The sequence below is a fragment of the Aegilops tauschii genome, chromosome 7, assembly GCF_002575655.3.
Source record: "Aegilops tauschii subsp. strangulata cultivar AL8/78 chromosome 7, Aet v6.0, whole genome shotgun sequence".
In the NCBI taxonomy this organism is placed as follows: Eukaryota; Viridiplantae; Streptophyta; class Magnoliopsida; order Poales; family Poaceae; genus Aegilops; species Aegilops tauschii.
The window spans coordinates 152,040,924-152,067,213 of record NC_053041.3 but is presented as its reverse complement, the minus strand read 5'-3'; positions in this window follow the sequence as shown (position 1 = coordinate 152,067,213).

Below are 26,290 nucleotides of genomic sequence, written 5' to 3'. Positions count from 1 at the left end.
ATTAATGTAACCAATCAAGCTCCTCATCCACTGTGATCAGAAAGAAACTATGAAAATGACACAACAGAAGACAATACCCCCTGATCTAGTCTAAACACACTGGCTGGCTAGTAGTTAGTGTAGGTGTATATATACACATGAATCCACCTACATCCTGGAAATCCATTTAATCAGAGGAAGACGACGAATAAGAAGAGGAGGAGGAGGAGGAGGAGGTGAGGTTGGTTAGCCAAGAGTCAAACCCTAAATGATAAAACCTTGGCTTTTAGGGTGCCTCGGTGTCGATAAAAACCTAAATGATCAATTTTCAGCCCTTGGATTAGTTTAGTATTTTTTCACACACTCAGACACCCTTGCTTGCCATGTGTGTGAGAGAGATAGTGAGAGGAGACAAGAAGAAGGGGGTTAGGAAGGGACATGGACCTTAGCAACAACACACTAACAACAAATTCCTCGAGAATTAGGTTATTTGGTCAACTTAGAGATCTTGTTCCTGGATAATAACCAACTTTTTGATCAAACTTTTTTCCTATTTAGAGCGAAACATGGCCCACAACGATGAGGCCGGCGGTTCGGGCGACAAGGCATTCTGGGAGCTGTCCCAGGAGATGGAGGAAGAACCTCACCGCTATGAGGATGCCGCGGAAGACACCGATCCTGAATACACAACCCCTAGTGGCGTCGGGGATGACACCACTGATGGTGCCGCCGAGGATGCCACCACTAATGATGACAGCGCACGCACAGATGGCAGCCAACCGAAGAGGCAACGGAAGGACCGACGCCCGAACGTGCTCGGCATCGTCAAGGAGGAATTTACTGAAGTGAACTGCGACGGGGATCCAACGGCGCCTAAAGAATTAGTCAAGGGGTACTCGGTTCAGCTCGGGTGCATTCTCCGGAGCACCGTCTCGATCAACACCGAGAACCTAAGGCATAAGGACCGAGGGAATTTGCGCAACCTCCTCTTCACGAAGCTGCACGAACGATACAAGTTCCCCGCTGAGTCTGCAAACACACGACTCTCAGGGAATAAAGTGAATAGTGCCGCCCTCACGAAGATGAGCACGTCCCTGTCTACTTGGAGAAGCACGGTGAAGAGAATGATTAACAAAGGTGATAGTTATGAGAAGATCAAGGCGAAAAATCCTTTGATTAGCGAAAATGACTACAAGGAGTTCAAGATCAAGTGCGAGAGCGGCGCATCCGAGGAATCAAGTCAGTGGGGGAAAGAGATGCGTGACTTGAACTTAGGGGTCCACAAACTCGGTCCTGGCGGTTACAGAGTGGCGGAACCTATATGGGACAAGGAGGACAAGGAGCGTGCCGAGCAAGGCCTACTGCCCCGCTTCGAGAAAAACCGTGAGAAGCAGACCAGGAACTATGTCAGGGCCCGGTACAAGGAGGACCCGGTAACAAAGGAGCTTACCACGGATCCGAAGACCAAGGCGCTTGAGCGTGTTCTGGTAAGGAATACACCCCCGCGTAATTAGCTCCATATGGTTGCATTCTAATTAATGAAGCCAAATTTCTAAATGGTTCACATTCCTTCCGCGGGAGACTGAAAGCAGTAGCGCGGGGTCGTCTTAGAGCTCCCCAGCTTGGGACAGCACTCTAAATAGGGCGTTGAACATAATGAAAAACAAGGATAAGCTCACTAAGCCGTCGTCAGCTGGTCGTGTGGCCGGCAAAGGCTTGTCCACAAAATGGTCATCATACTATAACGCTGGTGGGCGAAAGGAGAAAAAGACCAGCTCGGAAAGCCAGTCGCGCGAGGTTCAAGAACTCAAGGCACAAGTGGCGCGGATTCTGGAGATTGTCCAAGAGCAAGTGCAACAACAACTGGGAACGACGCTCACCGCCATTGTGCCTAGCTTGATTAAGGGGCTGCAGGCGTGGATTGCGGGCGGCCAACAGGGGCAGCCCCCGGTTCCCAGCTTCATGGCCAGCAACTTGCACAACGCGCAGGCGGCGCCATTGGTGTCTCCGGCGCCGGCACGGGCATTGGAGCTTAATGCACCCGGGTGTACGCCGGTTGGCACCTCGGCTGCAAGTGGCCCCTCCGTCAGTTGCACGCCCGCCGTTGGCGGTGCCTCGACATTAGCCGAGCTCGACGCCATCACGGTAACTAAGCCTCTCGTCCGATGACTTCATCTCCTTGCCTTTGACTGGGAATCCCTGACGCCCTACATGTTTTCATAGGGCGCCGCCGACGTTCCATGCACTCTCCTGCACTTCGTGGGCGGCGCCCTTCGTGGGCGGCGCCAAGGGCAGAATGGTTCAACCGGGCAACCCCGTGTTCCACGGTAATCCGATGCCACCCACCGTGTATAGGGTTGAACTGGTTCGGGTGCTGCCAGGCTGCGACGAGTTGTTACCTCCGATTCGACCCGCTGGGGCCGACGAAGATGATGTGATGACCCTCAGCGCCTGCGTAAGTTGGCCCCTGCTTTGGCCGAAGAGCCAGATTCATTTGGGGGCGGGGGACACCACCCCACAGACAACACCGCCACTCGTGCCGGCGCCAAGCCATGGCAAGACCGCCGCAACGCTACCGGACATGCCGGACATCCCTATGGCACAGGATCCGGACATGCATATGGCACAGGATCTGGACGATGACGACAACGATGACGGTACATTTACCAACGTCGATAAGTACTTTGCCGAACATGGGTACGGTGACGAATTCTTCAGGCCTCCTTCTCAAGAACCCAACCCTGAGAAAGACGACCGTGATCGAGCTGGTACCGCGGAGAAACCTAATTGCAACAGGCGTCGTCTGGCGTTCAGTTCTCAGGAGACGCCTCCAGCTGCCGCCTTCACCGAGCCTCAGATAGCCGAGGTGCAGAATATTATCAGCCCCAACACACTCAAGAAGGCGGTCTCTGAGCAGAACTCGATCCCATTACAGGAGATGAGGAAGAAGGGACGGAAACGAAAGAATAACAAGGGCGGTGCGAGCCAGCCGGCACCGAGTACGATCCGTGCTCAGGACGGGCCACCTTCACCTAAGGATATCGCAAGGAGGGTGCATGTGGCGGGTAGGCCGATGCTACCGACTAATCTGCTCAATGCTGCAAGCGGTGCTATGCGGAGTCTGCATGACAGTGTTCTTTCTTTGGAGAAACGGCGTCTCTCTGAGAATGATGTGGCATACCCGATTTTCATGGCCAAGGTGCCAGAGGGCAAGGGCTTTGTGGATAGCGCCATCGGGGGTACGATCGTCCTGCGGTTTGATGACATCTTCGCTATGTTTGACCTTCATCTGTTGCACTACACCTTCGTTCGGCTATTTTCTCTGAGTATGGAGATGCGGATCATTAGAGACAAGACCCCGGACATCGTGATAGTCGACCCCTTCTACATGGGTGTCAAGATCTTGGGCAGCGCTTGGGACCGGCAAGTCGCGAGTTCATACCTCGAAGGCGTCATTCTGGCAAACCCAGATAAGGATAACTTCCTCGTGCCTTACTTTCCCGAGTAAGTCATCCCCTCACCGCCCTGTAACATATGATTTCTTAGATTTCGATCGTTCTTTTTTTCTAACATTCCGTGTTTTGTGCAGTGACACACATTGCACACTCATCCTCTTAAGCCCGAAATATTCCATGGCCACGTATTTCGACCCGGACCGTCAGTCGAAGAAAGACTACACAAATATCAAGAAAGTTCTTGATGATGTTCTCCCCGGCTACGCCAGATCTGGAGGCACCTTCAGCAAGCCAGTTCGTAGGTACGGCAAGCACATCTTCAGCCACAATACGACGTTCTCCTGCGTCAAGCAGCCGCCTGGCGGTCAGAAGGATGCCTACTATGCCCTCCATCACATGCGGGCGATCGTACGGGACCATAATCACCTTCTGCTACCAAATAATCTCAAAGATTGGGCCGCACGCTTGTCAGCAATCCAGGACGCGGACATCAGACAAGAATTCTTTTGCATCCAGTCGGAGTTTGCGGAAATCATCCATCAAGATGTCCTTCGTACCTCGGGGCAGTTCTATCTCAGACATCAACCGTCCAACGATGAGATAGAAACAACGCTACAAATGCAGGATGAGAACACCCGCGAATTCATGACCATCACGAAAGACGGCGGCTTCATCCATGCTCCGGTCCCTGAGTCGAGTCGAAAGTAGTGATGCTATGTAGTTCTGAAATGTCGATTGGCTCATGTTGTAATATTAAACTTTAATGAACTTGTATGTCTCTTTGGTTTGGACAGTCGTTCAATTTAAATGTAATCGATGCTATTTATTAGTAGGACCATGAATCATGCTATTAATGTGTTGCTTTTCTCTTCCGATCCTTTTGTTGCATACTTATATATTGCTTATGTATTGTCTGTAAATTGCTACTAACTTTTTGTTTGGCTAGTGCATAGAGATGCCATCGTATGTCGTGTACAATGGTAAGGTTCCCGGAGTCTACGACGACTGGGAGGAGTGTCCGAGACAGGTTCACCGTTTCAGCGGTAACAGTTACAAAGGGTACACCACTAGGGCGGAGGCGGAAGCTAGATACACGCGCTATTTAGCGGGAGAGAGGAGGGAGCGGAGGAGGAACCGGATGAAGACCAGTTTCATCGCGATGATGCTAATCGTGATGACCGCAGCTCTCTTCTATGTGATGGTAGTTTAGATGATCGATATCGACTTGTAATGTGAAGACAAACTCGCTACTCGCGGTTTTGAGACTTGTAATGTTCTAACTTTGTTCGGTCTTTTGAATTCGGAGACTAATATAATGAATTGTATTCGGAGACTAATCTTCTATTGTATTCAATAACTCTGCTCTTTATATGTTGTGCTGTCTATATTCTGTGCGTTAATATGTTTTGTTACCTGTGCAAATATCAGAAAAGAAAAGAAAATAATCCCTAATATTCATACTAGTGGCGCACCACCCAGAACTTTAGTGGCGCACTGCAAATGCATACTAATGGCGCATCAGCAACACGCGCGCCATTAGTAAGCCAGAGCACATGGTTAAATATGGCCCCCTGGGAGGCATTCTAATAGCGCACCAAATGGTATACTAATGGCGCACTACCTGGTGCGCCATTAGTATCTGGTATACTAATGGCGCACCTATGGTGCGCCATTAGTAATAAAATCTAATGGCGTGGTGCTAGTGGCGCACCTGTAGTGCGCCATTAGAAGGCAAAACAGGTGCGCCACTAGCATGCCTTTTCCTAGTAGTGAGATAGGCCATCCTCCACCATCCCAAGTTTGTTAGCTAGTGGATTGCTTCGCAATATTCCTCTCGTGCGCCCATTCTCATATACATTTTGATAATGTTCAATACCTGACATGCATGAAACATAAAAACAAGTGAGATTATCTTTGTAATGCAGAAGTGATTCTAATCCAATACTGCCTCCCTGTAAACCCCTTTGTGTTATCTCTGCAATTCTTCTGAGAGATGCCATGCATGCTGTAATTTGGTTTGTGCATTAATATAATGTGGCGTACTACTCAAAATTTGAGAGCTCCAGAAGTGATGATACTTCGCAGATGACAGCTTCAACATATAGTAAAGAAGAACAAGTCGACCTGGCCAGACAGATTCAAAATATACTAAGGGAGAACAACTCAACCTGACCAGTCGACCGCAAATGTCTCTGCTACTCTTCCCAACAAGGAACATACTTATTAAAGAAGAGAAGAGGATCATCTTAAAGAAGAGCAGAACAGCAAGCAGATTGAAGATATTACAAGTCTTTCTATACAATGTTGGTTGCCCACCCATGATGAACCAGAGCGCACAGAGAAATAGTATTCCTTCTGGTCTCTCCATATGTGGCTCACATGCATTTTGAAACTAAAGTAGGAACATGTAGCTGACCAATTAAACACCTCTCAGTTTTACTAATATCATATTTGAATTTGTACAACTAATCTTGTTTAGCTTGATGGGTGGAGAAGTGCTATTACGACACGAACCACGTAGGCTGATCGTGGTCATCATAAAAGGGGGAAACCGTAAGCATGATGAGTATAGTGTTGACCATGGCAGTGGGATGGCAGATCTGAAGCTGCAAACTTCGCAAAGGGTAGTTAGCAACCGATGTTTGCTTTGAAATAGCAAATAAGATTTGGTATGGACAAGAAAGTACAGTCAACAAGTGACAAAGAAATGCAATTCTGCTGTCTCTCTATATGTCGCGGCATGCATTTGGAAACTCAAGTGGGACCTTTAGCTAAACAATTAAATGTGTCTGTTAACAAATATCAGTATCATATCACAATCATATTTGAAAAACTAAATTTTGGAATTTTGAGTGTTGTGTTGTTTAGCTTTAAGGGTGGAATAATGCTAGTACGATAGAAAGCACCTACGCAGATCATAGTAGAGTAGATAAAAGGGGAAAACCCTAAGCATCAAGAGTAAAATCAGGAAAGTGGAACTAGCTGGACTAGTGGGTAGCGCACATGCTTTTCGAAATGAATATAGGAACACTAGGTGACCAATTAAATGTTCTCTGTTTTAGTAATATGAGCATCATATCAGATTCGTATTTCAACACCTAAGCTTTGGAATTATGAGTGGCTGATACGTCTCCAACGTATCTATAATTTTTGATTGTTCCATGCTATTTTATTATCTGTTTTGGATGTTTATGGGCTTTATTAAACACTTTTATATTATTTTTAGGACTAACCTATGAACCCAGAGCCCAGTGCCAGTTCCTATTTTTTCCCTTGTTTCAGTGTTTTGAAGAAAAGGAATATCAAACGGAGTCGAAACGGAATGAAACCAACTGGAGAAGTTATTTTTGGAAGGAAAGCAACCCGGGAGACTTGGAGTGCATGTCAGGAGTATATTCGATACGCGGATTGTACTCTTGAATCATTTCGACCCATCGAGTCTGCCTGAGGTTGAGGTTGGGCTGAGTGAAGATATACTTGAGACTCTTGTGATCAGTGAAAATGTCCACTTGTCTTCCCAACAAGAGATGTCTCCACGTAATCAATGCATGGACAACTGCCGCCAACTCAAGATCGTGAGTGGGGTAGTTCTTCTCGTTGGGATTCAACTGCCGAGAGGTATAGGCCACAACTTTCTTCTCTTGCATTAACACGGCACCGAGACCTTGGAGAGAAGCATCACAGAAAACTTCATACGGCTTGGATTCATCAGGAGGAGTCAAGATAGGAGCTGTGACTAGTTTCTCTTTGAGAGTGTTGAAAGCAACGTCACACTCAGGAGACCAGACATATTTCACATGCTTCTGTAGGTGGTTGGAAAGAGGCTTTGCAATCTTGGAGAAATTCTCAACGAATCTTCGGCAATAGCTTGCAAGACCCAGAAAACTGCGGAGCTGCTTGACATTTTGAGGAGGTTCCCAATCCAGAACTACGGACACCTTCTCGGGTTTAACAGCGATGCCCTTGGCAGAGATGATGTGACCAAGGAAAAGAACTTCATCAAGCCAAAACTCACATTTAGAGAACTTCGCATAGAATTGATACTCTCTGAGCTTGTCGAGCACCAAACGCAAATGTTTGGCATGGTCCTGCTTATTCTTGGAGAAGACCAAGATATCATCGAGATACACCAGAACGAATTCATTGGTATAGGGGTTGAAGATGAAATTCATCATCCGAGAGAACACCGGAGGAGCATTGACAAGGCCGAAAGACACGACAGTATATTCATAAGAACCAAAGCTTGTTCTGAATGCTGTCTTGGGAATATCTTCTTCACGAATGCGAATCTGATGATAACCCATACGAAGGTCAAGCTTCGAGAATACTTTAGCCCCTTTGAGTTGCTCAAATAGCTCATTGATGTTGGGAAGTGGATACTTGTTATTGATTGTCTTCTTGTTCAATGGACGGTAGTCGACACAAAGTCGGTCCATGCCATCCTTCTTCTTGACAAAAAGAACACCACAACCCCATGGAGAAGAACTCGGTCTGATCAAACCCAGACGTTCTTGTTCATTGAGCTGCTTCTTCAATTCCTTCAGCTCGTTAGGTCCAAGCTTGTATGGACGCTTGCAAACGGGTTCAGTACCCGGCTCTAGTTCGATAACGAACTCAACTGGCCGATGAGGAGGCATACCCGGAAGCTCTTCTGGAAAGACATCTTGATACTCGCAAACGACTGGAATTTGAGAATTGGCATTCAATTCACCCTTCTCATTGAGAGAGAAAAACCGAATGGTTTCATCACGAGCGGCAAAAATAATCACATCCTCAGACGAGTGTGTCAATTGAATTTCCCTGGCAGCACAATCAAGTTGAGCCTTGTGCTTAGAAAGCCAGTCCATCCCGAGAATAAGATCATTATCCGAGTCACCAAGAACAATTGGAGAAGACTGAAATTCATAGTCGCCCATCTTGATGGAAACATCCGGAACCATCATACTAGAACTCAAACGTTTACCCGGAGAAACGACATCCATGGGTTTACTCAGATGAGAACAAGTGAATTCATGCTTGGCAAAAAACGGTCTTGACATGAAACAAAGCGATGCACCAGTATCAAAAAGAACTTTTGCGGGAATATCATTAACAGGAAGATTACCCATTATCACATCAGTAGATTCCTCCGCTTGAGCTGCATTCATCATGTTCACCTTTGCCGACTATGGATTATGCTTGACCACTGCATTGCTGGAAGATCTGACAGGAGGAGGAGGAGGAAGACGCCTCTGGTTGAAGCACTTGTTAGCATAGTGACCTTTCTGCTGACATTTGTTGCAAGTCACCTCTGAGAGTGGACGGTGATAAGGAGCATTGGACTTTGGAGCTTGATTCTGAGACTTGTTCTGATAGCCAGAGTTGGAAGAGTTGGAAGAACCATGGCCACCTTTGTTCTTCTGCTGGTAAGACTGACGAAACGGAGGAGGAGGAGGTAACCAGAACTTCTGTTGCTTAGCTGTCACAAGTGAGGAAGAAGAAGACTGAACTGCGTCTCTGACTCTCTTCTTAGAAGCCTCACACTTGAGCTGAGCAGCCTCTTGCTTCAGTGCCATATTGTAGAATTGATCAAAGTGAGTAGGCTCAACAAGAACAAGAGCTAACTGCAGATCCTCTTTAAGGCCACCTCTGAAGTGATAGATCATGCTCTTCTCATCAGGAACATCTTGTTTAGCGAAGCGAGCAAGTTTCTGAAACTGAATGTTGTATTGATACACAGACATGTTGCCTTGCTTGAGATTGCGGAACTCCTCACGCTTGCTCTCGACAACACTTTGTGGAATGTGGTGCGCTTTGAAGTCCCGACAGAAGTCAGTCCAAGTGATCACACGACCTCCTCTGGAATCTTTGTATTGTTGATACCAATCAGCAGCTTGGTCCTTGAGCTGGAAAGAAGCGAACTTGACATAGTCCTCAGGCCTGACATTGCTACATTCAAAATGCTTGTTGATGTCCACGAGCCAATCATCGGCATCCGTGGCCTCGGCACAGTAGCTGAAAGACTTGGGCTGATTTGCGAGAAACTGGTTGAGAGTGGCAAAGTGAAACTGATTGTTGCCTTGACCTTGATTGCCTTGCCCTTGAGTACGTTCTTGAAAGAGTTGTAGAATCATCTGAGCATTGGCGTTGGGGGCTGCCATGATTGCTTGCCATGCCTCCGGAGGTGGAGGTGGTGGCGGAGGGTTCGCTTGACTCCCTTCATTGCGATCCAGATTCTGACGCGTTGGCGGAGCCATCCTGAAGAGGGTGACATCCGTTAGCATCTTGATAGACAAATAGATAAGTAGAATCAACGGATAGAAAATTGCAACATATAGTCTTCACAATAAACATTCGAACGAAGATGAACGAATGAATTCCGTAGTAAAACATCACACTTCCATAAGTTGAGAAGCCACTTGAAAAAGATATGGAATGATCATATGAATTCGAAGCAACTCGAATACCACAATACAAAATAAAACAAAGTATTGGCTTGCAGAATAAGCCGGAACAAACATATGATAGATATTTCGTCCGAAGTTTTTGTGGTGGGGCCCACACGGGCTCAATCGTACAGCACCATCATGTACAAGGCTGTGCACATGACATACGAAGCGTCCCCGAGTCGGCAAAGCCATGGACTCTTTAAGACACAACGAGACCACTATAAAATCAACCATGGAAAGGCGGACCACTAGACGTCGAACCCCAATCTCATATCATGCGTCTGTTGGAAAGATATCCTAAGGCTACTAGAATTCCCACTTATAAACTCCCCAAACTTTCTGGTTATGCAATCTGGTGTAGGGGATACAGGGGACACAAAATATATCACCCAAACTAGCAATCCCTAGATCCAGTTGTATCCATCCGTCAACACATAAGCAAGAAACCTTCAGAAATCGTTTACCTCAACCTTCGAAAAACATACGTTATACAAGTTATGGCAATACTCCCGAACTCCCGCCCCAGTACTGGGTGGCGTCGAGGTGATCTCACCAGCAACTGCATAAAAGAGATTTCGATGTCGGCGAAACTCAGGTATTCCAGAACTGCAACGATAAAATTGTGACGACAACACCTCGGAGCTCAACTCCCCGGGACACTGCCACAACCCCTAAATGACAGGAGGCACCAAGAACAATGTTCTCGTCACAAATCCATCGGAACGATCCCAAGATACCCGCGTGATCCTAAAAAAAAATTTAGTGAAATTTGAGGAGAGAAAAGTCAAAACTTCTACGTCAGGAGACCTCACCAGAGCGACGAAGGGACTGAGGAGTAAAAGAATCCTACTCTCCGATATATATAACCCTAAGACTCAAAACATTTTTGCTCTAGACTCAACAACGTCAGCGATTCGATCAAGCAGGGGGCTCCTAAGTCGGGGATGGCTCTGATACCAACTTGTAACGCCCACGATGCGGCTATATCTCCCACGTGTCGGGGCACGACTTAGAGGCATAACCGCATAGTGGTTTTGTCGCAAGAAGGGTCATCTTCACACAATCCCATGTAATGAACAAGAATGGGATAAAGAGTTGGCTTACAATCGCCACTTCACACAATTCATAATATCATCATACATCATCCAAAATACAAACATATAGACCGACTATGGTCAAAATCCAGAGAAAATAAGACAACCCCAAATGCTAGATCCCCGATCGTCCCAACTGCGCTCCACTACTGATCATCAGGAAAAGACACATAGTAACGACCACGTTCCTCGTCGAACTCCCACTTGAGATCGACGCCATCATCTGCAGTGGCATCGTCGGCACCTGCAACTGTTTTGGTAGAATCTGTGAGTCACGGGGACTCAGCAATCCCACACCCGCGAGATCAAGACTATTTAAGCTGGTAGGAAAAGGAGGTGCAAAGAGGTGGAGCTGCAGCGGCAAAAGCATATATGGTGGCTAACTTGCGCAAATGAGAGCGAGAAGAGAAGCAACGGAACGGACGTCATCTAGCAATGACCAAGAAGAGGTCCTGAACACCTACTTACGTCATACATAACACAGACCGTGTTCACTTCCCGGACTCCGCCGAGAAGAGACCATCACGGCTACACACGCAGTGGATGTATTTTAATTGGGTCAAGTGACAAGTTATCTACAACCGGACATTAACAAATTCCCATCTGCCTCATAACCGCGGGCACGACTTTCGAAAGATAATACCCTGCAGGGGTGTCCCAACTTAGCCCATCATAAGCTCTCACGGTCAACGAAGGATAAACCTTCTCCCGGAAAGACCCGATCAGTCTCGGAATCCCGGTTTACAAGACATCTCGACAATGGTAAAACAAGACCAGCAAAGCCGCCCGAATGTGCAGACAAATCCCGATAGGAGCTACACATATCTCGTTCTCAGGGCACACCGGATAAATCAAGCTACGAGTAAAACCAGGCCTCGAGTTTCCTCGAGGTGGCCCCGCAGGCTGCTCGGTTCGGACCAACACTCGAAGGAGCACTGGCCCGGGGGGGGTTAAAATAAGATGACCCTCGGGCTCGCGAAAACCCGGGGGAAAAAGGCTTAGGTGGCAAATGGTAAAACCAAAGTTGGGCCTTGCTGGAGGAGTTTTATTCAAGGCGAACTGTCAAGGGGGTCCCATAAATCACCCGACCGTGTAAGGAACGCAAACTCAAGGAACATAATCCCGGTATAACAGTAACTAGGGCGGCAAGAGTGGAACAAAACACCAGGCATAAGGCCGAGCCATCCACCCTTTACCAAATATATATATAGATGCATTAATTAAATAAGAGATATTGTGATATCCCAACATATCCATGTTCCGACATGGAACAAACTTCAACTTCACCTGCAACTAGCAACGCTATAAGAGGGGCTGAGCAAAAGCGGTAACATAGCCAAACAACGGTTTGCTAGGTGAGGATGGTTAGGGGCTGACATGGCTAAAATGGGAGACATGATATAACAAGTGATAGGTAGCGAGCATGGCAATAGAGCGAACAACTAGCATAGCAAAGATAGAAGTGATTTCGAGGGGCTGTCATCTTGCCTGCAAGATTCTCAGAGTTGTCGAAAGCTTGATCCTCGTAAGCGTACTCGACAGGTTCCTCGTTCACGAACTCGTCTCCCGGCTCTACCCAAGACAAGAACACAAACAAACGGAACCACAATCAACAACGAGAAATGCACAAGCAACATGATGCAAAACATGTATGATATGCAAGATATGATATGCGATACATATGCGTGCTCCGGAAGGAAAATGATGAACATGGCAGTAACTTAGCAAACCAAGCATGCCACTGGAAAGATGGGATGATTTCGGTCAAAATCGATATAAAGATCACCAGAATCGGATGCACGGTTTGCAAATTGCAAGCAAAACAAGAATGACACTAATCTGCGATAAACAGCAAGATAGCACTTAAAATACAACAAACAACAATGCTACAGCACCCCAACATAGCAACAAAGCACATGGCAGTAATATACAGGAGATGCTTGACAAAAGATGAACACTAAGCTACGGCTAGTTCACAACATATCAAGCTCAAACAAGCATGGCAAAAGTGCAAAAGATTACAGATTCACAGACTTGGTGAAAAACTGGACATGGCAGAAAACAGCATCAGGTAGCAATGTTCAGAGCACGAAATCAACATGCTACAGGAACTTAACATAGCAAAAAAAGGCATGGTAGTGTTCTACTAGATGCACATGACAAAAGTCCCTTACTGACCATAAGCCAAAAAGGACAAGAAGATATGATGGTAAGCATGTAAACATAGCAAGTTTCGTTATCAGGTTTCAGACTTGGCAGAAAACAGAGCATGGCAGAAATATAAATATGTAGGCCTTTTTGTGAGCTTGATGCACTCACTACAGAGCAATTGATGACAAACCAAGAATACTTACAGCAATATGGCATGTTTATGAAGCTAACCATGGCAAGAACAATTTCATAGCATGTATGGATCAACTACAATAAGCTTGGCAAAAATGTATATCATGTTAAGAATCTGCCAGAAATATTTTATAGCAAAAGTAGAGCAAGATTGAGTCATGCTATGTCACTCCATAATTGCAAACAATTGCAGGAATGGATCAATTACAACTATATCTACAAAACATCCTTACTGAACATCTCCAAAACATGCATGGATCTCTCTGTAGCATCAAGTTTATATGGCAACAAAATTACAGCAGACCAAAACTTAGAGAAATCAGTCCCTGAAATCAGAAATATTACGGGGCCTACTTTGCATGCTTGTGCTAGCCACCACAGAGATCACAAAAATACATGGACTATACCACTGGAAAGATGGCATGGCATAATTCAAAACACATGTAGAGCTCATGCTCAAAAGATGCACAGAATAAATGATACAAAAATGACAAATCTCCAAGTTCTGATAAGAACCAGAGATTAACAGCAACTAGACCTCTTCCAACGAAGATTTGGGCATGAAGATGACCTCTAATGAACATGGTGCAATTGAACAAAATGAAGAGCATCACGAGGCGAACAGTTTGACATATTATACGCGTGAATCGGAGCTACATGCAAGAAGTTATCACATCGGGAACATGAGCATATGCTGAGAAAAATTAAGACAGAAGAATTTTGGGGCGAGAAAAAGTCAACGGGGAAAATACCAGATCGGATCGAGCCGTTCGCTCGAGCTCGGGCTCGGGCCGATGGCGTTCGCCGACGGGAGGAAGAGGAGGCCGGAGGGCGACGACCGGCGAGGGGAGCCGGAGGTGGGGGTCGCCGGCGGGGGCGGCGGAGGCCGGCGGAGGCGCGGCGGCGGGGCCGGCGGGCGGCGCGGGGCCGGTGGCGGCGGCAGGCGAGCCGCGGGAGGCGAGCCGGCGGAGCGGGGCGGCGGACGGCGCGGGTTCGGGCCGCGGGGGCCGGGGACGGGCTCCGGCGGGCCGCGCGGTGGAGGAGAGAGAGAGGGTGACGTGGCGCGACGGGGTTGGCTGCGGCCGGTGCGTCCGGCCGGCGGCGGACGTGTCCGGCGCGGCGCGAGGAGAGGGTTAGGGTTTCGTCTGCAAATGTATTTCGGGATGCCCACATATTTATAGGTAGAGGGAGCTAGGAGGCTCCAAATGAGGTGCGGTTTTCGCCCACACAATCGTGATCGAACGACCTAGAGCATGGAAGAGAGTTTGGTGGGTTTTGGGCTGGTTTTTTAGGGGGCTTTTGCTGGACACTCAAATGGACTTTGCGGATGTCCGGTTAACCGTTGTAGTACCAAACGACCTCCGAATGGAACGAAACTTGACCGGTAGTCTCCGGGTGGTATATAAAGACCACTTGACAAGCCTCGGTCCATTCCGAGAAAGTTTGACACACGCACACGAAAGAAAACTAGAAGGGTGCACCGGAGGAGATAGGAGCGCCGGATTGGAAAACGGACAACGGGGAAAATGCTCGGATGCATGAGACGAACACGTATGCGAATGCAATGCACATGATGACATGATATGAAAATGCATGACATGACAAAAAAACAAAACGAAAGACAAAACCCGACAACGGAGGGAAAAACATAACACATAGCCGGAAATGGCAAGAGTCGGGGTTACAAATATGGCAAGTTACATGCGGGGTGTTACAACACTCCACCACTACGAGAGGATCTCGTCCCGAGATCTAGGACTGAAAGAACTCCGGATATTCGGAACGGAGATGGTCCTCGCGTTCCCAGGTGGCTTCCCGGTCGGAATGGTGCGACCACTTCACTTTCAGGAATTTGATAGACTTGTTGCGAGTCTTGCGCTCAGTTTCTTCAAGAATAGCAACTGGGTGCTCATGATAAGACAAATCTTCTTGGAGGTCAATCTCTTCGAAGTCGATAGTGCGCTCAGGCGTCTTGAAGCACTTGCGGAGCTGTGACACGTGGAACACATCGTGCATGTTCGCGAAGTCGGAAGGAAGCTCAAGTTGATAGGCGAGGTCGCCTCTTTTGCCAATGATCTTGAAAGGACCCACGTATCTAGGGGCAAGCTTCCCTTTGATCCCGAAGCGACGAGTGCCTTTCATTGGAGAGACGCGGAGGTAGACATGGTCTCCGATCTCGAAAGCCAAATCACGATGCTTACTATCATAGTAGCTCTTCTGGCGCGATTGCGCGGCTTTGAGATTATCACGGATGACTTTACACATTTCTTCAGCTTCAGTGATTAAGTCATTGCCAAGAAGTTGGCGTTCACCAGTCTCTGACCAATTGAGAGGAGTACAGCACTTTCTGCCATAGAGAATCTCAAATGGGGCCTTGCCCGAACTCGCTTGGAAGCTATTGTTGTAGGAGAATTCAGCATAAGGAAGACAATCTTCCCATTTCATGCCAAAGGACATGACACAAGCCCTGAGCATATCTTCAAGAATTTGATTGACTCGCTCGACTTGGCCACTAGTTTGAGGATGGAAAGTTGTGCTGAAGCGAATGTTAGTGCCCATGGCCTTCTGGAAGGAGTCCCAGAACTTAGAGGTGAAGATGCTTCCACGATCTGAAGAAATCAATTGTGGAATGTCGTGCAAGGAGACAATTCTGGAGGTGTAAAGCTCTGCCAGCTGAGCTGCTGTGATGGATTCTTTGATAGGAAGGAAATTAGCCACTTTAGAGAGCTTGTCAATGACAACGAAGATAGCATCATTTCCGCGCTTGGACTTGGGAAATCGAGTCACAAAGTCCATTTCGATATGATCAAACTTCCATTCTGGGATAGCAAGAGGTTGCAGGAGACCAGCTGGTCGTTGGTGTTCTGCTTTCACTCTTCGGCAGACATCACATTCATTCACGAATTGAGCAATTTCTCGCTTCATTCGAGTCCACCAATACGACTGCTTGAGGTCATGATACATCTTCGTACTTCCAGGATGAATGGAAAGGAGAGAATTGTGCGCCTCATTCATTATGACTTTCCTTAGATCACCTTTCGGAAGCACAATCCGGTCCTCGAAGAACAAAGTGTCTCTGTCATCAATGCGATAGCACTTGTATTTGGAAAGACCCTTGTCGATACCACGTTTCACCTTCTTCACCATGGCATCAAGGAGTTGTGCCTCACGAATTTGATCTTCCAAAGTAGGAGATACTATGAGGTTGGCAAGAAAGCCTTGAGGAACAACTTGGAGATTCAGCTTGCGGAAAGCTTCACAAAGATCCGGTTGGAAAGGCTTGAGAATTAAGCTGTTGCAATAAGCTTTCCTGCTCAAAGCATCTGCAATGACATTGGCCTTGCCTGGAGTATATTCGATACTCGGATTGTACTCTTGAATCATTTCGACCCATCGAGTCTGCCTGAGGTTGAGGTTGGGCTGAGTGAAGATATACTTGAGACTCTTGTGATCAGTGAAAATGTCCACTTGTCTTCCCAACAAGAGATGTCTCCACGTAATCAATGCATGGACAACTGCCGCAAACTCAAGATCGTGAGTGGGGTAGTTCTTCTCGTTGGGCTTCAACTGCCGAGAGGTATAGGCCACAACTTTCTTCTCTTGCATTAACACGGCACCGAGACCTTGGAGAGAAGCATCACAGGAAATTTCATACGGCTTGGATTCATCAGGAGGAGTCAAGACAGGAGTTGTGACTAGTTTCTCTTTGAGAGTGTTGAAAGCAACGTCACACTCAGGAGACCAGACATATTTCACATGCTTCTGTAGGAGGTTGGAAAGAGGCTTTGCAATCTTGGAGAAATTCTCAACGAATCTTCGGCAATAGCTTGCAAGACCCAGAAAACTGCGGAGCTGCTTGACATTTTGAGGAGGTTCCCAATCCAGAACTGCGAACACCTTCTCGGGGTTAACAGCGATGCCCTTGGCAGAGATGATGTGACCAAGGAAAAGAACTTCATCAAGCCAAAACTCACATTTAGAGAACTTCGCATAGAATTGATACTCTCTGAGCTTGTCGAGCACCAAACGCAAATGTTTGGCATGGTCCTGCTTATTCTTGGAGAAGACCAAGATATCATCGAGATACACCAGAACGAATTCATTGGTATAGGGGTTGAAGATGAAATTCATCATCCGAGAGAACACCGGAGGAGCATTGACAAGGCCGAAAGACACGACAGTATATTCATAAGAACCAAAGCTTGTTCTGAATGCTGTCTTGGGAATATCTTCTTCACGAATGCGAATCTGATGATAACCCATACGAAGGTCAAGCTTCGAGAATACTTTAGCCCCTTTGAGTTGCTCAAATAGCTCATTGATGTTGGGAAGTGGATACTTGTTATTGATTGTCTTCTTGTTCAATGGACGGTAGTCGACACAAAGTCGGTCCGTGCCATCCTTCTTCTTGACAAAAAGAACACCACAACCACATGGATAAGAACTCGGTCTGATCAAACCCAGACGTTCTTGTTCATCGAGCTGCTTCTTCAATTCCTTCAGCTCGTTAGGTCCAAGCTTGTATGGACGCTTGCAAACGGGTTCAGTACCAGGCTCTAGTTCGATAACGAACTCAACTGGCCGATGAGGAGGCATACCCGGAAGCTCTTCTGGAAAGACATCTTGATACTCGCAAACGACTGGAATTTGAGAGATGGCATTCAATTCACCCTTCTCATTGAGAGAGAAAAACCGAATGGTTTCATCACGAGCGGCAAAAATAATCACATCCTCAGACGAGTGTGTCAATTGAATTTCCCTGGCAGCACAATCAAGTTGAGCCTTGTGCTTAGAAAGCCAGTCCATCCTGAGAATAAGATCATTATCCGAGTCACCAAGAACAATTGGAGAAGACTGAAATTCATAGTCGCCCATCTTGATGGAAACATCCGGAACCATCATACTAGAACTCAAACGTTTACCCAGAGAAACGACATCCATGGGTTTACTCAGATGAGAACAAGTGAATTCATGCTTGGCAAAAGACGGTCTTGACATGAAACAAAGCGATGCACCAGTATCAAAAAGAACTTTTGCGGGAATATCATTAACAGGAAGATTACCCACTATCACATCAGTAGATTCCTCCGCTTGAGCTGCATTCATCATGTTCACCTTTGCCGACCTTGGATTATGCTTGACCACTGCATTGCTGGAAGATCTGACAGGAGGAGGAGGAGGAAGACGCCTCTGGTTGAAGCACTTGTTAGCATAGTGACCTTTCTGCTGACATTTGTTGCAAGTCACCTCTGAGAGTGGACGGTGATAAGGAGCATTGGACTTTGGAGCTTGATTCTGAGACTTGTTCTGATAGCCAGAGTTGGAAGAGTTGGAAGAACCATGGCCACCTTTGTTCTTCTGCTGGTAAGACTGACAAAACGGAGGAGGAGGAGGTAACCAGAACTTCTGTTGCTTAGCTGTCACAAGTGAGGAAGAAGAAGACTAAACTGCGTCTCTGACTCTCTTCTTAGAAGCCTCACACTTGAGCTGAGCAGCCTCTTGCTTCAGTGCCATATTGTAGAATTGATCAAAGTGAGTAGGCTCAACAAGAACAAGAGCTAACTGCAGATCCTCTTTAAGGCCACCTCTGAAGTGATAGATCATGCTCTTCTCATCAGGAACGTCTTGTTTAGCGAAGCGAGCAAGTTTCTGAAACTGAATGTTGTATTGACACACAGACATGTTGCCTTGCTTGAGATTGCGGAACTCCTCACGCTTGCTCTCGACAACACTTTGTGGAATGTGGTGCGCTTTGAAGTCCCGACAGAAGTCAGTCCAAGTGATCACACGACCTCCTCTGGAATCTTTGTATTGTTGATACCAATCAGCAGCTTGGTCCTTGAGCTGGAAAGAAGCGAACTTGACATAGTCCTCAGGCCTGACATTGCTACATTCAAAATGCTTGTTGATGTCCACGAGCCAATCATCGGCATCCGTGGCCTCGGCACAGTAGCTGAAAGACTTGGGCTGATTTGCGAGAAACTGGTTGAGAGTGGCAAAGTGAAACTGACTGTTGCCTTGACCTTGATTGCCTTGCCCTTGAGTACTGAGCATTGGCGTTGGTGGCTGCCATGATTGCTTGCCATGCCTCCGGAGGTGGAGGTGGTGGCGGAGGGTTCGCTTGACTCCCTTCATTGCGATCCGGATTCTGACGCGTTGGCAGAGCCATCCTGAAGAGGGTGACATCCGTTAGCATCTTGATAGACAAATAGATAAGTAGAATCAACGGATAGAAAATTGCAACATATAGTCTTCACAATAAACATTCGAACGAAGATGAACGAATGAATTCCGTAGTAAAACATCACACTTCCATAAGTTGAGAAGCCACTTGAAAAAGATATGGAATGATCATATGAATTCGAAGCAACTCGAATACCACAATACAAAATAAAACAAAGTATTGGCTTGCAGAATAAGCCGGAACAAACATATGATAGATATTTCGTCCGAAGTTTTTGTGGTGGGGCCCACACGGGCTCAATCGTACAGCACCTTCAGCAGGCCAGTTCGTAGGTACGGCAAGCACATCTTCAGCCACAATACGACGTTCTCCTGCGTGAAGCAGCCGCCTGGCGGTCAGAAGGATGCCTACTATGCCCTCCATCACATGCGGGCGATCGTACGGGACCATAATCACCTTCTGCTACCAAATAATCTCAAAGATTGGGCCGCACGCTTGTCAGCAATCCAGGACGCGGACATCAGACAAGAATTCTTTTGCATCCAGTCGGAGTTTGCGGAAATCATCCATCAAGATGTCCTTCGTACCTCGGGGCAGTTCTATCTCAGACATCAACCGTCCAACGGTGAGATAGAAACAACGCTACAAATGCAGGCTGACAACACCCGCGATTTCATGACCATCACGAAAGACGGCCGCTTCATCCATGCTCCGGTCCTTGAGTCGAGTCGAAAGTAGTGATGCTATGTAGTTCTGAAATGTCGATTGGCTCATGTTGTAATATTAAACTTTAATGAACTTGTATGTCTCTTTGGTTTGGACAGTCGTTCAACTTATATGTAATCGATGCTATTTATTAGTAGGACCATGAATCGTGCTATTAATGTGTTGCTTTTCTCTTCCGATCCTTTTGTTGCATACTTATATATTGCTTATGTATTGTCTGTGAATTGCTACTAACTTTTTGTTTGGCTAGTGCATAGAGATGCCATCGTATGTCGTGTACAATGGTAAGGTTCCCGGAGTCTACGACGACTGGGAAGAGTGTCGGAGAGAGGTTCACCATTTCAGCGGTAACAGTTACAAAGGGTACACCACTAGGGCGGAGGCGGAAGCTAGATACACGCGCTATTTAGCGGGAGAGAGGAGGGAGCGGAGGAGGAACCGGATGAAGACCAGTTTCATTGCAATGATGCTAATCGTGATGACCGCAGCTCTCTTCTATGTGATGGTAGTTTAGATGATCGATATCGACTTGTAATGTGAAGACAAACTCGCTACTCGCGGTTTTGAGACTTGTAATGTTCTAACTTTGTTCGGTCTTTTGAATTCGGAGACTAATATAATGAATTGTATTCGGAGACTAATCTTATATTGTATTCAATAACTCTGCTGTTTATACGTTGTGCTGTCTATATTCTGTGCGTTAATATGTTTTGTTACCTGTGCAAATATCAGAAAAGAAAAGAAAATAATCCCTAATATTCATACTAGTGGCGCAACACCCAGAACTTTAGTGGCGCACTGCAAAATGCACACTAGTGGCGCATCAGCAACACGCGCGCCATTAGTAAGCCAGAGCACATGGTTATATATGGCCCTCTGGGAGGCATTCTAATAGCGCACCAAATGGTATACTAATGGCACACTACCTGGTGCGCCATTAGTATCTGGTATACTAATGGCGTGGTGCTAGTGGCGCACCTGTAGTGCGCCATTAGTAGGCAAAACAGGTGCGCCACTAGCAGGCCTTTTCCTAGTAGTGAGATAGGCCATCCTCCACCATCCCAAGTTTGTTAGCTAGTGGATTGCTTCGCAATATTCCTCTCGTGCGCCCATTCTCATATACATTTTGATAATGTTCAATACCTGACATGCATGAAACATAAAAACAAGTGAGATTATCTTTGTAATGCAGAAGTGATTCTAATCCAATACTGCCTCCCTGTAAACCCCTTTGTGTTATCTCTGCAATTCTTCTGAGAGATGCCATGCATGCTGTAATTTGGTTTGTGCATTAATATAATGTGGCGTACTACTCAAAATTTGAGAGCTCCAGAAGTGATGATACTTCGCAGATGACAGCTTCAACATATAGTAAAGAAGAACAAGTCGACCTGGCCAGACAGATTCAAAATATACTAAGGGAGAACAACTCAACCTGACCAGTCGACTGCAAATGTCTCTGCTACTCTTCCCAACAAGGAACATACTTATTAAAGAAGAGAAGAGGATCATCTTAAAGAAGAGTAGAAGAGCAAGCAGATTGAAGATATTACAAGTCTTTCTATACAATGTCGGTTGCCCACCCATGATGAACCAGAGCGCACAGAGAAATAGTATTCCTTCTGGTCTCTCCATATGTGGCTCACATGCATTTTGAAACTAAAGTAGGAACATGTAGCTGACCAATTAAACATCTCTCAGTTTTACTAATATCAGATTTGAATTTGTACAACTAATCTTGTTTAGCTTGATGGGTGGAGAAGTGCTATTACGACACGAACCACGTAGGCTGATCGTGGTCATCATAAAAGGGGGAAACCGTAAGCATGATGAGTATAGTGTTGACCATGGCAGTGGGATGGCAGATCTGAAGCTGCAAACTTCGCAAAGGGTAGTTAGCAACCGATGTTTGCTTTGAAATAGCAACTAAGATTTGGTATGGACAAGAAAGTACAGTCAACAAGTGACAAAGAAATGCAATTCTGCTGTCTCTCTATATGTCGCGGCATGCATTTGGAAACTCAAGTGGGACCTTTAGCTAAACAATTAAATGTGTCTGTTAACTAATATCAGTATCATATCACAATCATATTTGAAAAACTAAACTTTGGAATTTTGAGTGTTGTGTTGCTTAGCTTGAAGGATGGAATAATGCTAGTACGATAGAAAGCACCTACGCAGATCATAGTAGAGTAGATAAAAGGGGAAAACCCTAAGCATCAAGAGTAAAATCAGGAAAGTGGAACTAGCTGGACTAGTGGGTAGCGCACATGGTTTCGAAATGAATATAGGAACACTAGGTGACCAATTAAATGTTCTCTGTTTTAGTAATATGAGCATCATATCAGATTCGTATTTCAACACCTAAGCTTTGGAATTATGAGTGGCTGATACGTCTCCAACTTATCTATAATTTTTGATTGTTCCATGCTATTTTATTATCTGTTTTGGATGTTTATGGGCTTTATTAAACACTTTTATATTATTTTTAGGACTAACCTATTAACCCAGAGCCCAATGCCAGTTCCTATTTTTTCCCTTGTTTCAGTGTTTCGAAGAAAAGGAATATCAAACGGAGTCGAAACGGAATGAAACCAACTGGAGAAGTTATTTTTGGAAGGAAAGCAACCCGGGAGACTTGGAGTGCACGTCAGGAAAACAACGAGGGAGGCACGAGGTAGGGGGGCGCGCCCTCCACCCTCGTGGGCCCCTCGTGGCTCCCCTGACGTACTTCTTTCACCTATATATACCCATATACCCTAAACCGATCGGGGAACAGAAGAGATCGGGAGTTCCGCCGCCGCAAGCCTCTGTAGCCACCAAAAACCAATCGGGACCCTGTTCCGGCACCCTGCCGGAGGGGGGGAACCCTCACCGGTGGCCATCTTCATCATCCCGGCGCTCTTCATGACGAGGAGGGAATAGTTCACCCTCGGGGCTGAGGGTATGTACCAGTAGCTATGTGTTTGATCTCTCTCTCTTGTGTTCTTGATTTGGCACGATCTTGATGTATCTCGAGCTTTCCTATTATAGTTGGATCTTATGTTGCTTCTCCCCCTCTACTCTCTTGTAATGGATTGAGTTTTCCCTTTGAAGTAATCTTATCGGATTGAGTCTTTAATGATTTGAGAACACTTTATGTATGTCTTGCCGTGCGTATCTGTGGTGACAATGGGATATCACGTGATTCACTTGATGTATGTTTTGGTGATCAAGTTGCGGGTTCCACCCATGAACCTATGCATAGGGGTTGGCACACGTTTTCGTCTTGATTCTCCGGTAGAAACTTTGGGGTACTCTTTGAAGTACTTTGTGTTGGTTGAATAGATGAATCTGAGATTGTGTGATGCATAACGTATAATCATACCAACGGATACTTGAGGTGACATTGGAGTATCTAGGTGACATTAGGGTTTTGGTTGATTTGTGTCTTAATTTGTTATTCTAGTACGAACTCTAGGGCTGTTTGTGACACTTATAGGAATAGCCCAATGGATTGATCAGAAAGAATAACTTTGAGGTGGTTTCGTACCCTACCATAATCTCTTCGTTTGTTCTTCGCTATTAGTGACTTTGGAGTGACTCTTTGTTGCATGTTGAGGGATAGTTATATGATCCAATTATGTTATTATTGTTGAGAGAACTTGCACTAGTGAAAGTATGAACCCTAGGCCTTGTTTCCTAGCATTGCAATACCGTTTACGCTCACTTTTATTGCTTGCTACCTTGCTGTTTTTATATTTTCAGATTACAAAAACCTATATCTACCATCCATATTGCACTTGTATCACCATCTCTTCGCCGAACTAGTGCACCTATACAATTTACCATTGTATTGGGTGTGTTGGTGACACAAGAGACTCTTTGTTATTTGGTTGCAGGGTTGCTTGAGAGAGACCGTCTTCATCCTACGCCCCCCACGGATTGATAAACCTTAGGTCATCCACTTGAGGGAAATTTGCTACTGTCCTACAAACCTCTGCACTTGGACGCCCAACAACGTCTACAAGAAGAAGGTTGCGTAGTATACATGAAACTCTTTTCTAGCGCCGTTGCCGGGGAGGTGAGTGCTTGAAGATATATCTTTAGATCTTGCAATCGAATCATTTTGTTTCTTCTTTTATCACTAGTTTAGTCTATAAAAGAAAACTACAAAAAAATGTAATTAAGGGTGCCTCATATGCTTCATTAATGGCGCACCACCAGCTGGTGCGCCATTAGTAACCAGGGTTACTAATGGCGCATTTGTTGGTGGTGCGCCATTAGTAACCTGGGACCAGCTAGATATTTTGGACAGCCACCTACACACTCACTTTCCCCACTTCATTCTCTCCACCTCCTCCTCCAAGATTGTCTCGGCTGCCTCCTCCTCCTCACCTCATTTGCACCATAGATTCATCCAAATTAAGTGGTTAAATTACCTTTTTTTTTGATAGGTAAGTAAGGGGAATGCTTTCTTTATGTTGTAGATCTACTGTTTTCTCCCTCCAACAACGTGCACATGCAGTTTCTATGGCCTAGCTAGATCTATGTATGTTTGTGGTTTTGCATATATGTTTGTGTTTGCAGGTACCGGTATTTGAAGTGCGATAGTTGGCAATATTTTGCCGGAATGTTGATTCATTTCCGTTTCGGCGAGAATTTTGGCACTATGCATTCTTTTTTGTCCTATTTTTAGGCAAAGTCATGCCAAATTTTTTCTTGGTTCTAAAATATCGTTTTGCTCTACCCCGCATGCGACCATGGTCCGCACGATGACCGAAGGCATCGTGAATAGGTTTTTGAGCTCCGCGAAGGCCGAGATGCTTCAAAAGAACGAGACGGAGATAAGATGTCCGTGTCGAAGATGCAAGCTGAGGAGCCTTATGGACCCGGATTCCGTACAGGTGGGGGACCACCTGCTCTTGCATGGTTTCATGGATGGCTATCGGTGGCAAGGTGATGAAGATGATTATGAAGTCGTCCATGGGGGATGGCCGGCAAGAAATGAGGAAGGGCAGCAAGACAACCGCGGCGAGGGCGGGCGAGAAGACGAAGAATCTCCAGGACATGATCACGAAGTAGATGTAGTACACAGTCATCATGTAGAAGATGCCGGACATGATGATGAGGAAGATGCCGGAGCAAACGAAGGGCATGATCATGAAGATGAAGATGTCGGAGCAGACGACGATGGACCATCGATGGGCTAGGTGCAGGACCCTCATATTCAAGAGCTGCTTCTCAAGCAGACGGATAACGCAAGAGCTGCCGCCCGAGAGAAAGCCAAGCTGGATCAACTGGAGATAGACGTGGTTACTCCATTGTATGAAGGATGCAGGCTCGAGGATACCCGCCTGAAAGTAACGCTCATGGCTCTGGAGATGAAGGTAAAACACAAAATTACCGACGCATGCTTCAACGAGAACATGTCATTCTGGCACAAACGTCTTGCCAAGGGGAACAAGTGCTCGACCAGTTTCGAGGAGGCGAAGAAAATCGTGTGTCCTCTGGATTTACCGCACGCGAAATACCATGTGTGCATGAACAATTGCATCATTTATCGGGACGAGCACGCGGAGTCTACCATATGTCCGGTGTGCGGCGTCACTCGATACAAGAAGAGGAAGAAAGCTCCTCGAAAAGTGGTGTGGTACTTTCCGATCACTCCTCGTCTGCAGTGGTATTTCGCAGACCCTAAGGTAGCAAAGCTCTTGCGTTGGCACGCGGATAGGGAGGAGAATAAGCGAGAAGATGACGCAAATGATCCGGAGATAAATAAAAAGGACAAGATGCTGAGTCACCCTAAGGATGGGAGCCAGTGGCAAGCGTTGAACTTCGAACACCCAGAATTTGGGAACGATCCAAGGAACATCGTGCTGGGCGCGAGCACCGATGGAGTCAATCCGTTTGGCAGCCAGAGAAGCACACATAGCACCTGGCCTATGTTTGTGTGGATGTACAACCTTCCCCCTGGTTGTGCATGAAGAGGAAGTACATTCACATGAGTATGCTAATTGAAGGGCCGAAACCACCAGGGAACGACATCAATCTGTATGTGGGGCTGCTGAAAGAGGAGCTAGACACGCTATGGAAAACGCC